This window comes from Triturus cristatus, chromosome 5_2 (genome assembly GCF_964204655.1).
Source record: "Triturus cristatus chromosome 5_2, aTriCri1.1, whole genome shotgun sequence".
Lineage (NCBI taxonomy): Eukaryota > Metazoa > Chordata > Amphibia > Caudata > Salamandridae > Triturus > Triturus cristatus.
The window spans coordinates 554436346-554450034 of record NC_140588.1 but is presented as its reverse complement, the minus strand read 5'-3'; the positions used below and the strand labels follow the sequence as shown (position 1 = coordinate 554450034).

Sequence of the window (13689 nt, the reverse complement as noted above, 5' to 3'; positions counted from 1 at the left end):
AATCAGGATATGATTTTATAATGGCTAACTACTTTGTGAAGAAATTTGATGTCAAAGTATTGTAAAGTTTGTATTTATGTAACTTGTTCAAGCTGATGGACATTTTGAAAGCATTCAATAATTGACTCTTTCAACCTACTGGTGTTGGATTTGAGCTATCAATGAACAAAGATGAAGAAATGGAAAAGCTCAAGAGTAATAAAAAAAGTCCCTCCAAGGTTTCAAATCGGATCATTGGATGCAAAGTCCAAATTGCCAACCATTGCTCTATCGAGCCACCCATGCAGGAGACAGAGACATTGCTTCAGTAGTCTGGAAATGTAGACTGTTTTATTATGCTACAGGCAAAGATGAACATTGTGATATAACTTTTATATTCAGATAAACATTTGAATATTTAACACTTTTATAGAGAATATAGCTGAAAAGAATCAAATCACATTAAATCTCTATCCACTATGACCATTCAAATGAGATATCTTTTTATCAATATAAGAGAAGGACATCACTGATGCGCTCTCTTTTGTCTCAATGGAAAAGGCACTCTTGTGTGAGAGGGTTCCATGGTGTAATGGTTAGCACTCTGGACTCTGAATCCAGCGATCCGAGTTCAAATCTCGGTGGGACCTACTACAATAATGAAATTCACTGTTTAACTCATTTTTTAGAATTTGGTCTAGAAAAAACCTAATATCAATGTTTTATACTGATGCGTATGAACGCATAAGTATGTATAGATGCATACATAGCTTTATCCATCTAGATAGCTGTTAGACAATATGAACATATCAATTATTCATAAACATAAATATTGAAGCTGAACCTAGAAACTGTTCTTTCACATCCACATTGTAAACATGAGTTTATTTTCCTTTCTCATCTATATGGCCAGTAATGAGATAGTTCATTTTTGCTGATTTCTTAGCTGACAACATGCTGGAGTTACACAGTGCATTTCATTGTGAATTTCTTTGAAAGTGAATTTCAGATTCACACCTTTGACATGTCTTTCAAAAGATTCAACTTTATTGGTTGTGGATTTACTGTTGAAAATCAGTGTGTAAAATCTTTGTACGTCTGAATTTCAAGATTATTATTCAAACTGCACATCTTCGGTCCCCGTAATACAAAGTTTGACTCCTCAAGTTTTGTTTTAATGAATGCTTTGCAATTAAAAAGTTCCTTGTTCCCCTTATCAATAACAGTAAGATTTTAAAAAGTAATGTCGTGCATCAAGCCCCTGTGATGAGTTTGAGAAACCAGAGTGAGTTTGTAAAATCTCTCATTATTTTGAGCCATTTAGTTTCCAGGTATTGTAAAAATTCTATTATTTGCTCACATCTAGTAAACTTTTAGAGTATAATCAATAAATTAATTTTTCACCCTACCGGTATTAGATATGTGATATTAATGAATACACTTGAAAGAAAATGATTTGGTCAAGAGTCATAAAATGGTCCCACCGAGATTTGAACTCGGATCATTGGATTCAAAGTCCAAAGTGCTAACCATTACACCATGGAACCTCCCATGTGAAAGGAGTGCAAACTGCTGCAGCAATGTGGAAATGTCAAAGTTTTTAATATTCTACTGTCAAAGAGAAACTGAATTGGATTGCTTTCCTATTCTGGTAAACTTTTGCATATTGAACTATGTTGGGGAAGGATGTTGCCCAAAAGACTCAAATAACGTTATAACTCTGTTGAACAGTGGTTTTTATGTGAGATAATATTTTTCAATGAAAGATAAGTTGCCCCCTGAGGCAAATCTCTTCTGTCAAAATGGAAAGCTCACCCTGGTACGGGAGGGTGGATGGTGTCGTGGTTAGCACTCTGGACTCTGAAAACAGGGATCTGAGTACAAATTTCAGTGGGACTTATCTGAACATTACAATTTTCTTTTCCATTCAGTTCTTAAAAGTTTTATTTGGAACAACATCACATTTACTTATAAACATGTAAAAATCAACCTGTACATATGTATCTCTGTATATATAGCTATATGTCTCTGTATATTTATAGGAACATATAAACATATAGATTATAAAAATAAATATAATTAGTGGAGGTGAAAATCATGAACAGTTGTTGCCTCTCAGCATTTGAAACATGAGTTTCTACTTCTTTCTCTTTTATATGTCCTGAAATTGAGATAGTCACTTTTTACTCATTATTGATCCAACAATACAGTTGATGTATACAAAGCATATCATATGATTTCTGAATGAAGTTCAAAAATGAGAATTTGATCAGTACCTGTCATGCCTCCGACCAAAAGCTTATATTTTACGATTGGAGATCAACTGTTGTAAATCAGCATGAAAAACATTTTCTTTTCACGATTTCCATACTAATATAAAACAACATTTTTACTAGCTGAATGAGATCATCATTTGGGTTCCTCTATGTTTGATTGAAGAAAACTTCTCATTCAAAATGTGCTATTTTCGCCTTATCAATAGCGGGAAAGCTTAAAAAAGTGATGCTGTGAATCACCCGTCTGAAATGCGTTTGAGAAAATCAGGATATGATTTTATAATGGCTAACTACTTTGTGAAGAAATTTGATGTCAATGTATTGTAAAGTTTGTATTGATGTAACTTGTTCAAGCTGATGGACATTTGGAAAGCATTCAATAATTGACTCTTTCAACCTACTGGTGTTGGATTTGAGCTATCAATGAACAAAGATGAAGAAATGGAAAAGCTCAAGAGTAATAAAAAAAGTCCCTCCAAGGTTTCAAATCGGATCATTGGATGCAAAGTCCAAATTGCCAACCATTGCTCTATCGAGCCACCCATGCAGGAGACAGAGACATTGCTTCAGTAGTCTGGAAATGTAGACTGTTTTATTATGCTACAGGCAAAGATGAACATTGTGATATAACTTTTATATTCAGATAAACATTTGAATATTTAACACTTTTATAGAGAATATAGCTGAAAAGAATCAAATCACATTAAATCTCTATCCACTATGACCATTCAAATGAGATATCTTTTTATCAATATAAGAGAAGGACATCACTGATGCGCTCTCTTTTGTCTCAATGGAAAAGGCACTCTTGTGTGAGAGGGTTCCATGGTGTAATGGTTAGCACTCTGGACTCTGAATCCAGCGATCCGAGTTCAAATCTCGGTGGGACCTACTACAATAATGAGATTCACTGTTTAACTCATTTTTTAGGAATTTGGTCTAGAAATACCTAATATCAATGTTTTATACTGATGCGTATGAACGCATAAGTATGTATAGATGCATACATAGCTTTATCCATCTAGATAGCTGTTAGACAATATGAACATATCAATTATTCATAAACATAAATATTGAAGCTGAACCTAGAAACTGTTCTTTCACATCCACATTGTAAACATGAGTTTATTTTCCTTTCTCATCTATATGGCCAGTAATGAGATAGTTCATTTTTGCTGATTTCTTAGCTGACAACATGCTGGACTTACACAGTGCATTTCATTGTGAATTTCTTTGAAAGTGAATTTCAGATTCACACCTTTGACATGTCTTTCAAAAGATTCAACTTTATTGGTTGTGGATTTACTGTTGAAAATCAGTGTGTAAAATGTTTGTACGTCTGAATTTCAAGATTATTATTCAAACTGCACATCTTCGGTCCCCGTAATACAAAGTTTGAGTCCTCAAGTTTTGTTTTAATGAATGCTTTGCAATTAAAAAGTTCCTTGTTCCCCTTATCAATAACAGTAAGATTTTAAAAAGTAATGTCGTGCATCAAGCCCCTGTGATGAGTTTGAGAAACCAGAGTGAGTTTGTAAAATCTCTCATTATTTTGAGCCATTTAGTTTCCAGGTATTGTAAAAATTCTATTATTTGCTCACATCTAGTAAACTTTTAGAGTATAATCAATAAATTAATTTTTCACCCTACCGGTATTAGATATGTGATATTAATGAATACACTTGAAAGAAAATGATTTGGTCAAGAGTCATAAAATGGTCCCACCGAGATTTGAACTCTGATCATTGGATTCAAAGTGCTAACCATTACACCATGGAACCTCCCATGTGAAAGGAGTGCAAACTGCTGCAGCAATGAGGAAATGTCAAAGTTTTTAATATTCTACTGTCAAAGAGAAACTGAATTGGATTGCTTTCCTATTCTGGTAAACTTTTGCATATTGAACTATGTTGGGGAAGGATGTTGCCCAAAAGACTCAAATAACGTTATAACTCTGTTGAACAGTGGTTTTTATGTGAGATAATATTTTTCAATGAAAGATAAGTTGCCCCCTGAGGCAAATCTCTTCTGTCAAAATGGAAAGCTCACCCTGGTACGGGAGGGTGGATGGTGTCGTGGTTAGCACTCTGGACTCTGAAAACAGGGATCTGAGTACAAATTTCAGTGGGACTTATCTGAACATTACAATTTTCTTTTCCATTCAGTTCTTAAAAGTTTTATTTGGAACAACATCACATTTACTTATAAACATGTAAAAATCAACCTGTACATATGTATCTCTGTATATATAGCTATATGTCTCTGTATATTTATAGGAACATATAAACATATAGATTATAAAAATAAATATAATTAGTGGAGGTGAAAATCATGAACAGTTGTTGCCTCTCAGCATTTGAAACATGAGTTTCTACTTCTTTCTCTTTTATATGTCCTGAAATTGAGATAGTCACTTTTTACTCATTATTGATCCAACAATACAGTTGATGTATACAAAGCATATCATATGATTTCTGAATGAAGTTCAAAAATGAGAATTTGATCAGTACCTGTCATGCCTCCGACCAAAAGCTTATATTTTACGATTGGAGATCAACTGTTGTAAATCAGCATGAAAAACATTTTCTTTTCACGATTTCCATACTAATATAAAACAACATTTTTACTAGCTGAATGAGATCATCATTTGGGTTCCTCTATGTTTGATTGAAGAAAACTTCTCATTCAAAATGTGCTATTTTCGCCTTATCAATAGCGGGAAAGCTTAAAAAAGTGATGCTGTGAATCACCCGTCTGAAATGCGTTTGAGAAAATCAGGATATGATTTTATAATGGCTAACTACTTTGTGAAGAAATTTGATGTCAAAGTATTGTAAAGTTTGTATTTATGTAACTTGTTCAAGCTGATGGACATTTTGAAAGCATTCAATAATTGACTCTTTCAACCTACTGGTGTTGGATTTGAGCTATCAATGAACAAAGATGAAGAAATGGAAAAGCTCAAGAGTAATAAAAAAAGTCCCTCCAAGGTTTCAAATCGGATCATTGGATGCAAAGTCCAAATTGCCAACCATTGCTCTATCGAGCCACCCATGCAGGAGACAGAGACATTGCTTCAGTAGTCTGGAAATGTAGACTGTTTTATTATGCTACAGGCAAAGATGAACATTGTGATATAACTTTTATATTCAGATAAACATTTGAATATTTAACACTTTTATAGAGAATATAGCTGAAAAGAATCAAATCACATTAAATCTCTATCCACTATGACCATTCAAATGAGATATCTTTTTATCAATATAAGAGAAGGACATCACTGATGCGCTCTCTTTTGTCTCAATGGAAAAGGCACTCTTGTGTGAGAGGGTTCCATGGTGTAATGGTTAGCACTCTGGACTCTGAATCCAGCGATCCGAGTTCAAATCTCGGTGGGACCTACTACAATAATGAAATTCACTGTTTAACTCATTTTTTAGAATTTGGTCTAGAAAAAACCTAATATCAATGTTTTATACTGATGCGTATGAACGCATAAGTATGTATAGATGCATACATAGCTTTATCCATCTAGATAGCTGTTAGACAATATGAACATATCAATTATTCATAAACATAAATATTGAAGCTGAACCTAGAAACTGTTCTTTCACATCCACATTGTAAACATGAGTTTATTTTCCTTTCTCATCTATATGGCCAGTAATGAGATAGTTCATTTTTGCTGATTTCTTAGCTGACAACATGCTGGACTTACACAGTGCATTTCATTGTGAATTTCTTTGAAAGTGAATTTCAGATTCACACCTTTGACATGTCTTTCAAAAGATTCAACTTTATTGGTTGTGGATTTACTGTTGAAAATCAGTGTGTAAAATCTTTGTACGTCTGAATTTCAAGATTATTATTCAAACTGCACATCTTCGGTCCCCGTAATACAAAGTTTGACTCCTCAAGTTTTGTTTTAATGAATGCTTTGCAATTAAAAAGTTCCTTGTTCCCCTTATCAATAACAGTAAGATTTTAAAAAGTAATGTCGTGCATCAGGCCCCTGTGATGAGTTTGAGAAACCAGAGTGAGTTTGTAAAATCTCTCATTATTTTGAGCCATTTAGTTTCCAGGTATTGTAAAAATTCTATTATTTGCTCACATCTAGTAAACTTTTAGAGTATAATCAATAAATTAATTTTTCACCCTACCGGTATTAGATATGTGATATTAATGAATACACTTGAAAGAAAATGATTTGGTCAAGAGTCATAAAATGGTCCCACCGAGATTTGAACTCGGATCATTGGATTCAAAGTCCAAAGTGCTAACCATTACACCATGGAACCTCCCATGTGAAAGGAGTGCAAACTGCTGCAGCAATGTGGAAATGTCAAAGTTTTTAATATTCTACTGTCAAAGAGAAACTGAATTGGATTGCTTTCCTATTCTGGTAAACTTTTGCATATTGAACTATGTTGGGGAAGGATGTTGCCCAAAAGACTCAAATAACGTTATAACTCTGTTGAACAGTGGTTTTTATGTGAGATAATATTTTTCAATGAAAGATAAGTTGCCCCCTGAGGCAAATCTCTTCTGTCAAAATGGAAAGCTCACCCTGGTACGGGAGGGTGGATGGTGTCGTGGTTAGCACTCTGGACTCTGAAAACAGGGATCTGAGTACAAATTTCAGTGGGACTTATCTGAACATTACAATTTTCTTTTCCATTCAGTTCTTAAAAGTTTTATTTGGAACAACATCACATTTACTTATAAACATGTAAAAATCAACCTGTACATATGTATCTCTGTATATATAGCTATATGTCTCTGTATATTTATAGGAACATATAAACATATAGATTATAAAAATAAATATAATTAGTGGAGGTGAAAATCATGAACAGTTGTTGCCTCTCAGCATTTGAAACATGAGTTTCTACTTCTTTCTCTTTTATATGTCCTGAAATTGAGATAGTCACTTTTTACTCATTATTGATCCAACAATACAGTTGATGTATACAAAGCATATCATATGATTTCTGAATGAAGTTCAAAAATGAGAATTTGATCAGTACCTGTCATGCCTCCGACCAAAAGCTTATATTTTACGATTGGAGATCAACTGTTGTAAATCAGCATGAAAAACATTTTCTTTTCACGATTTCCATACTAATATAAAACAACATTTTTACTAGCTGAATGAGATCATCATTTGGGTTCCTCTATGTTTGATTGAAGAAAACTTCTCATTCAAAATGTGCTATTTTCGCCTTATCAATAGCGGGAAAGCTTAAAAAAGTGATGCTGTGAATCACCCGTCTGAAATGCGTTTGAGAAAATCAGGATATGATTTTATAATGGCTAACTACTTTGTGAAGAAATTTGATGTCAATGTATTGTAAAGTTTGTATTGATGTAACTTGTTCAAGCTGATGGACATTTGGAAAGCATTCAATAATTGACTCTTTCAACCTACTGGTGTTGGATTTGAGCTATCAATGAACAAAGATGAAGAAATGGAAAAGCTCAAGAGTAATAAAAAAAGTCCCTCCAAGGTTTCAAATCGGATCATTGGATGCAAAGTCCAAATTGCCAACCATTGCTCTATCGAGCCACCCATGCAGGAGACAGAGACATTGCTTCAGTAGTCTGGAAATGTAGACTGTTTTATTATGCTACAGGCAAAGATGAACATTGTGATATAACTTTTATATTCAGATAAACATTTGAATATTTAACACTTTTATAGAGAATATAGCTGAAAAGAATCAAATCACATTAAATCTCTATCCACTATGACCATTCAAATGAGATATCTTTTTATCAATATAAGAGAAGGACATCACTGATGCGCTCTCTTTTGTCTCAATGGAAAAGGCACTCTTGTGTGAGAGGGTTCCATGGTGTAATGGTTAGCACTCTGGACTCTGAATCCAGCGATCCGAGTTCAAATCTCGGTGGGACCTACTACAATAATGAGATTCACTGTTTAACTCATTTTTTAGGAATTTGGTCTAGAAATACCTAATATCAATGTTTTATACTGATGCGTATGAACGCATAAGTATGTATAGATGCATACATAGCTTTATCCATCTAGATAGCTGTTAGACAATATGAACATATCAATTATTCATAAACATAAATATTGAAGCTGAACCTAGAAACTGTTCTTTCACATCCACATTGTAAACATGAGTTTATTTTCCTTTCTCATCTATATGGCCAGTAATGAGATAGTTCATTTTTGCTGATTTCTTAGCTGACAACATGCTGCACTTACACAGTGCATTTCATTGTGAATTTCTTTGAAAGTGAATTTCAGATTCACACCTTTGACATGTCTTTCAAAAGATTCAACTTTATTGGTTGTGGATTTACTGTTGAAAATCAGTGTGTAAAATGTTTGTACGTCTGAATTTCAAGATTATTATTCAAACTGCACATCTTCGGTCCCCGTAATACAAAGTTTGAGTCCTCAAGTTTTGTTTTAATGAATGCTTTGCAATTAAAAAGTTCCTTGTTCCCCTTATCAATAACAGTAAGATTTTAAAAAGTAATGTCGTGCATCAAGCCCCTGTGATGAGTTTGAGAAACCAGAGTGAGTTTGTAAAATCTCTCATTATTTTGAGCCATTTAGTTTCCAGGTATTGTAAAAATTCTATTATTTGCTCACATCTAGTAAACTTTTAGAGTATAATCAATAAATTAATTTTTCACCCTACCGGTATTAGATATGTGATATTAATGAATACACTTGAAAGAAAATGATTTGGTCAAGAGTCATAAAATGGTCCCACCGAGATTTGAACTCTGATCATTGGATTCAAAGTGCTAACCATTACACCATGGAACCTCCCATGTGAAAGGAGTGCAAACTGCTGCAGCAATGTGGAAATGTCAAAGTTTTTAATATTCTACTGTCAAAGAGAAACTGAATTGGATTGCTTTCCTATTCTGGTAAACTTTTGCATATTGAACTATGTTGGGGAAGGATGTTGCCCAAAAGACTCAAATAACGTTATAACTCTGTTGAACAGTGGTTTTTATGTGAGATAATATTTTTCAATGAAAGATAAGTTGCCCCCTGAGGCAAATCTCTTCTGTCAAAATGGAAAGCTCACCCTGGTACGGGAGGGTGGATGGTGTCGTGGTTAGCACTCTGGACTCTGAAAACAGGGATCTGAGTACAAATTTCAGTGGGACTTATCTGAACATTACAATTTTCTTTTCCATTCAGTTCTTAAAAGTTTTATTTGGAACAACATCACATTTACTTATAAACATGTAAAAATCAACCTGTACATATGTATCTCTGTATATATAGCTATATGTCTCTGTATATTTATAGGAACATATAAACATATAGATTATAAAAATAAATATAATTAGTGGAGGTGAAAATCATGAACAGTTGTTGCCTCTCAGCATTTGAAACATGAGTTTCTACTTCTTTCTCTTTTATATGTCCTGAAATTGAGATAGTCACTTTTTACTCATTATTGATCCAACAATACAGTTGATGTATACAAAGCATATCATATGATTTGTGAATAAAGTTCAAAAATGAGAATTTGATCAGTACCTGTGATGCCTCCGACCAAAAGCTTATATTTTACGATTGGAGATCAACTGTTGTAAATCAGCATGAAAAACATTTTCTTTTCACGATTTCCATACTAATATAAAACAACATTTTTACTAGCTGAATGAGATCATCATTTGGGTTCCTCTATGTTTGATTGAAGAAAACTTCTCATTCAAAATGTGCTATTTTCGCCTTATCAATAGCGGGAAAGCTTAAAAAAGTGATGCTGTGAATCACCCGTCTGAAATGCGTTTGAGAAAATCAGGATATGATTTTAAAATGGCTAACTACTTTGTGAAGAAATTTGATGTCAAAGTATTGTAAAGTTTGTATTGATGTGACTTGTTCAAGCTGATGGACATTTTGAAAGCATTCAATAATTGACTCTTTCAACCTACTGGTGTTGGATTTGAGCTATCAATGAACAAAGATGAAGAAATGGAAAAGCTCAAGAGTAATAAAAAAAGTCCCTCCAAGGTTTCAAATCGGATCATTGGATGCAAAGTCCAAATTGCCAACCATTGCTCTATCGAGCCACCCATGCAGGAGACAGAGACATTGCTTCAGTAGTCTGGAAATGTAGACTGTTTTATTATGCTACAGGCAAAGATGAACATTGTGATATAACTTTTATATTCAGATAAACATTTGAATATTTAACACTTTTATAGAGAATATAGCTGAAAAGAATCAAATCACATTAAATCTCTATCCACTATGACCATTCAAATGAGATATCTTTTTATCAATATAAGAGAAGGACATCACTGATGCGCTCTCTTTTGTCTCAATGGAAAAGGCACTCTTGTGTGAGAGGGTTCCATGGTGTAATGGTTAGCACTCTGGACTCTGAATCCAGCGATCTGAGTTCAAATCGCGGTGGGACCTACTACAATAATGAGATTCACTGTTTAACTCATTTTTTAGAATTTGGTCTAGAAAAAACCTAATATCAATGTTTTATACTGATGCGTATGAACGCATAAGTATGTATAGATGCATACATAGCTTTATCCATCTAGATAGCTGTTAGACAATATGAACATATCAATTATTCATAAACATAAATATTGAAGCTGAACCTAGAAACTGTTCTTTCACATCCACATTGTAAACATGAGTTTATTTTCCTTTCTCATCTATATGGCCAGTAATGAGATAGTTCATTTTTGCTGATTTCTTAGCTGACAACATGCTGGACTTACACAGTGCATTTCATTGTGAATTTCTTTGAAAGTGAATTTCAGATTCACACCTTTGACATGTCTTTCAAAAGATTCAACTTTATTGGTTGTGGATTTACTGTTGAAAATCAGTGTGTAAAATCTTTGTACGTCTGAATTTCAAGATTATTATTCAAACTGCACATCTTCGGTCCCCGTAATACAAAGTTTGACTCCTCAAGTTTTGTTTTAATGAATGCTTTGCAATTAAAAAGTTCCTTGTTCCCCTTATCAATAACAGTAAGATTTTAAAAAGTAATGTCGTGCATCAAGCCCCTGTGATGAGTTTGAGAAACCAGAGTGAGTTTGTAAAATCTCTCATTATTTTGAGCCATTTAGTTTCCAGGTATTGTAAAAATTCTATTATTTGCTCACATCTAGTAAACTTTTAGAGTATAATCAATAAATTAATTTTTCACCCTACCGGTATTAGATATGTGATATTAATGAATACACTTGAAAGAAAATGATTTGGTCAAGAGTCATAAAATGGTCCCACCGAGATTTGAACTCGGATCATTGGATTCAAAGTCCAAAGTGCTAACCATTACACCATGGAACCTCCCATGTGAAAGGAGTGCAAACTGCTGCAGCAATGTGGAAATGTCAAAGTTTTTAATATTCTACTGTCAAAGAGAAACTGAATTGGATTGCTTTCCTATTCTGGTAAACTTTTGCATATTGAACTATGTTGGGGAAGGATGTTGCCCAAAAGACTCAAATAACGTTATAACTCTGTTGAACAGTGGTTTTTATGTGAGATAATATTTTTCAATGAAAGATAAGTTGCCCCCTGAGGCAAATCTCTTCTGTCAAAATGGAAAGCTCACCCTGGTACGGGAGGGTGGATGGTGTCGTGGTTAGCACTCTGGACTCTGAAAACAGGGATCTGAGTACAAATTTCAGTGGGACTTATCTGAACATTACAATTTTCTTTTCCATTCAGTTCTTAAAAGTTTTATTTGGAACAACATCACATTTACTTATAAACATGTAAAAATCAACCTGTACATATGTATCTCTGTATATATAGCTATATGTCTCTGTATATTTATAGGAACATATAAACATATAGATTATAAAAATAAATATAATTAGTGGAGGTGAAAATCATGAACAGTTGTTGCCTCTCAGCATTTGAAACATGAGTTTCTACTTCTTTCTCTTTTATATGTCCTGAAATTGAGATAGTCACTTTTTACTCATTATTGATCCAACAATACAGTTGATGTATACAAAGCATATCATATGATTTCTGAATGAAGTTCAAAAATGAGAATTTGATCAGTACCTGTCATGCCTCCGACCAAAAGCTTATATTTTACGATTGGAGATCAACTGTTGTAAATCAGCATGAAAAACATTTTCTTTTCACGATTTCCATACTAATATAAAACAACATTTTTACTAGCTGAATGAGATCATCATTTGGGTTCCTCTATGTTTGATTGAAGAAAACTTCTCATTCAAAATGTGCTATTTTCGCCTTATCAATAGCGGGAAAGCTTAAAAAAGTGATGCTGTGAATCACCCGTCTGAAATGCGTTTGAGAAAATCAGGATATGATTTTATAATGGCTAACTACTTTGTGAAGAAATTTGATGTCAATGTATTGTAAAGTTTGTATTGATGTAACTTGTTCAAGCTGATGGACATTTGGAAAGCATTCAATAATTGACTCTTTCAACCTACTGGTGTTGGATTTGAGCTATCAATGAACAAAGATGAAGAAATGGAAAAGCTCAAGAGTAATAAAAAAAGTCCCTCCAAGGTTTCAAATCGGATCATTGGATGCAAAGTCCAAATTGCCAACCATTGCTCTATCGAGCCACCCATGCAGGAGACAGAGACATTGCTTCAGTAGTCTGGAAATGTAGACTGTTTTATTATGCTACAGGCAAAGATGAACATTGTGATATAACTTTTATATTCAGATAAACATTTGAATATTTAACACTTTTATAGAGAATATAGCTGAAAAGAATCAAATCACATTAAATCTCTATCCACTATGACCATTCAAATGAGATATCTTTTTATCAATATAAGAGAAGGACATCACTGATGCGCTCTCTTTTGTCTCAATGGAAAAGGCACTCTTGTGTGAGAGGGTTCCATGGTGTAATGGTTAGCACTCTGGACTCTGAATCCAGCGATCCGAGTTCAAATCTCGGTGGGACCTACTACAATAATGAGATTCACTGTTTAACTCATTTTTTAGGAATTTGGTCTAGAAATACCTAATATCAATGTTTTATACTGATGCGTATGAACGCATAAGTATGTATAGATGCATACATAGCTTTATCCATCTAGATAGCTGTTAGACAATATGAACATATCAATTATTCATAAACATAAATATTGAAGCTGAACCTAGAAACTGTTCTTTCACATCCACATTGTAAACATGAGTTTATTTTCCTTTCTCATCTATATGGCCATTAATGAGATAGTTCATTTTTGCTGATTTCTTAGCTGACAACATGCTGCACTTACACAGTGCATTTCATTGTGAATTTCTTTGAAAGTGAATTTCAGATTCACACCTTTGACATGTCTTTCAAAAGATTCAACTTTATTGGTTGTGGATTTACTGTTGAAAATCAGTGTGTAAAATGTTTGTACGTCTGAATTTCAAGATTATTATTCAAACTGCACATCTTCGGTC

The 13689-nt window shown here is 33.6% G+C and overlaps 8 non-coding genes across 8 annotated transcripts; 5 read left to right on the top strand and 3 right to left on the bottom strand.

Moving 5' to 3' along the window:
• The first annotated feature begins 557 nt into the window (after nt 1-557).
• TRNAQ-CUG (transfer RNA glutamine (anticodon CUG)) lies at nt 558-629 on the top strand. The gene has a single exon. It is a non-coding gene; the product is annotated as a tRNA-Gln (tRNA).
• An 825-nt stretch (nt 630-1454) lies between these two features.
• TRNAQ-UUG (transfer RNA glutamine (anticodon UUG)) lies at nt 1455-1526 on the bottom strand. The gene has a single exon. It is a non-coding gene; the product is annotated as a tRNA-Gln (tRNA).
• Nucleotides 1527-3074: 1548 nt separating this feature from the next.
• On the top strand, nt 3075-3146 carry TRNAQ-CUG (transfer RNA glutamine (anticodon CUG)). Its single transcript has one exon. It is a non-coding gene; the product is annotated as a tRNA-Gln (tRNA).
• Nucleotides 3147-5584: 2438 nt separating this feature from the next.
• On the top strand, nt 5585-5656 carry TRNAQ-CUG (transfer RNA glutamine (anticodon CUG)). The gene has a single exon. It is a non-coding gene; the product is annotated as a tRNA-Gln (tRNA).
• Nucleotides 5657-6481: 825 nt separating this feature from the next.
• Nucleotides 6482-6553, bottom strand: TRNAQ-UUG (transfer RNA glutamine (anticodon UUG)). Its single transcript has one exon. It is a non-coding gene; the product is annotated as a tRNA-Gln (tRNA).
• Nucleotides 6554-8101: 1548 nt separating this feature from the next.
• Nucleotides 8102-8173, top strand: TRNAQ-CUG (transfer RNA glutamine (anticodon CUG)). The gene has a single exon. It is a non-coding gene; the product is annotated as a tRNA-Gln (tRNA).
• Nucleotides 8174-11508: 3335 nt separating this feature from the next.
• TRNAQ-UUG (transfer RNA glutamine (anticodon UUG)) lies at nt 11509-11580 on the bottom strand. The gene has a single exon. It is a non-coding gene; the product is annotated as a tRNA-Gln (tRNA).
• Nucleotides 11581-13128: 1548 nt separating this feature from the next.
• On the top strand, nt 13129-13200 carry TRNAQ-CUG (transfer RNA glutamine (anticodon CUG)). Its single transcript has one exon. It is a non-coding gene; the product is annotated as a tRNA-Gln (tRNA).
• The last annotated feature ends 489 nt before the right edge of the window (nt 13201-13689 follow it).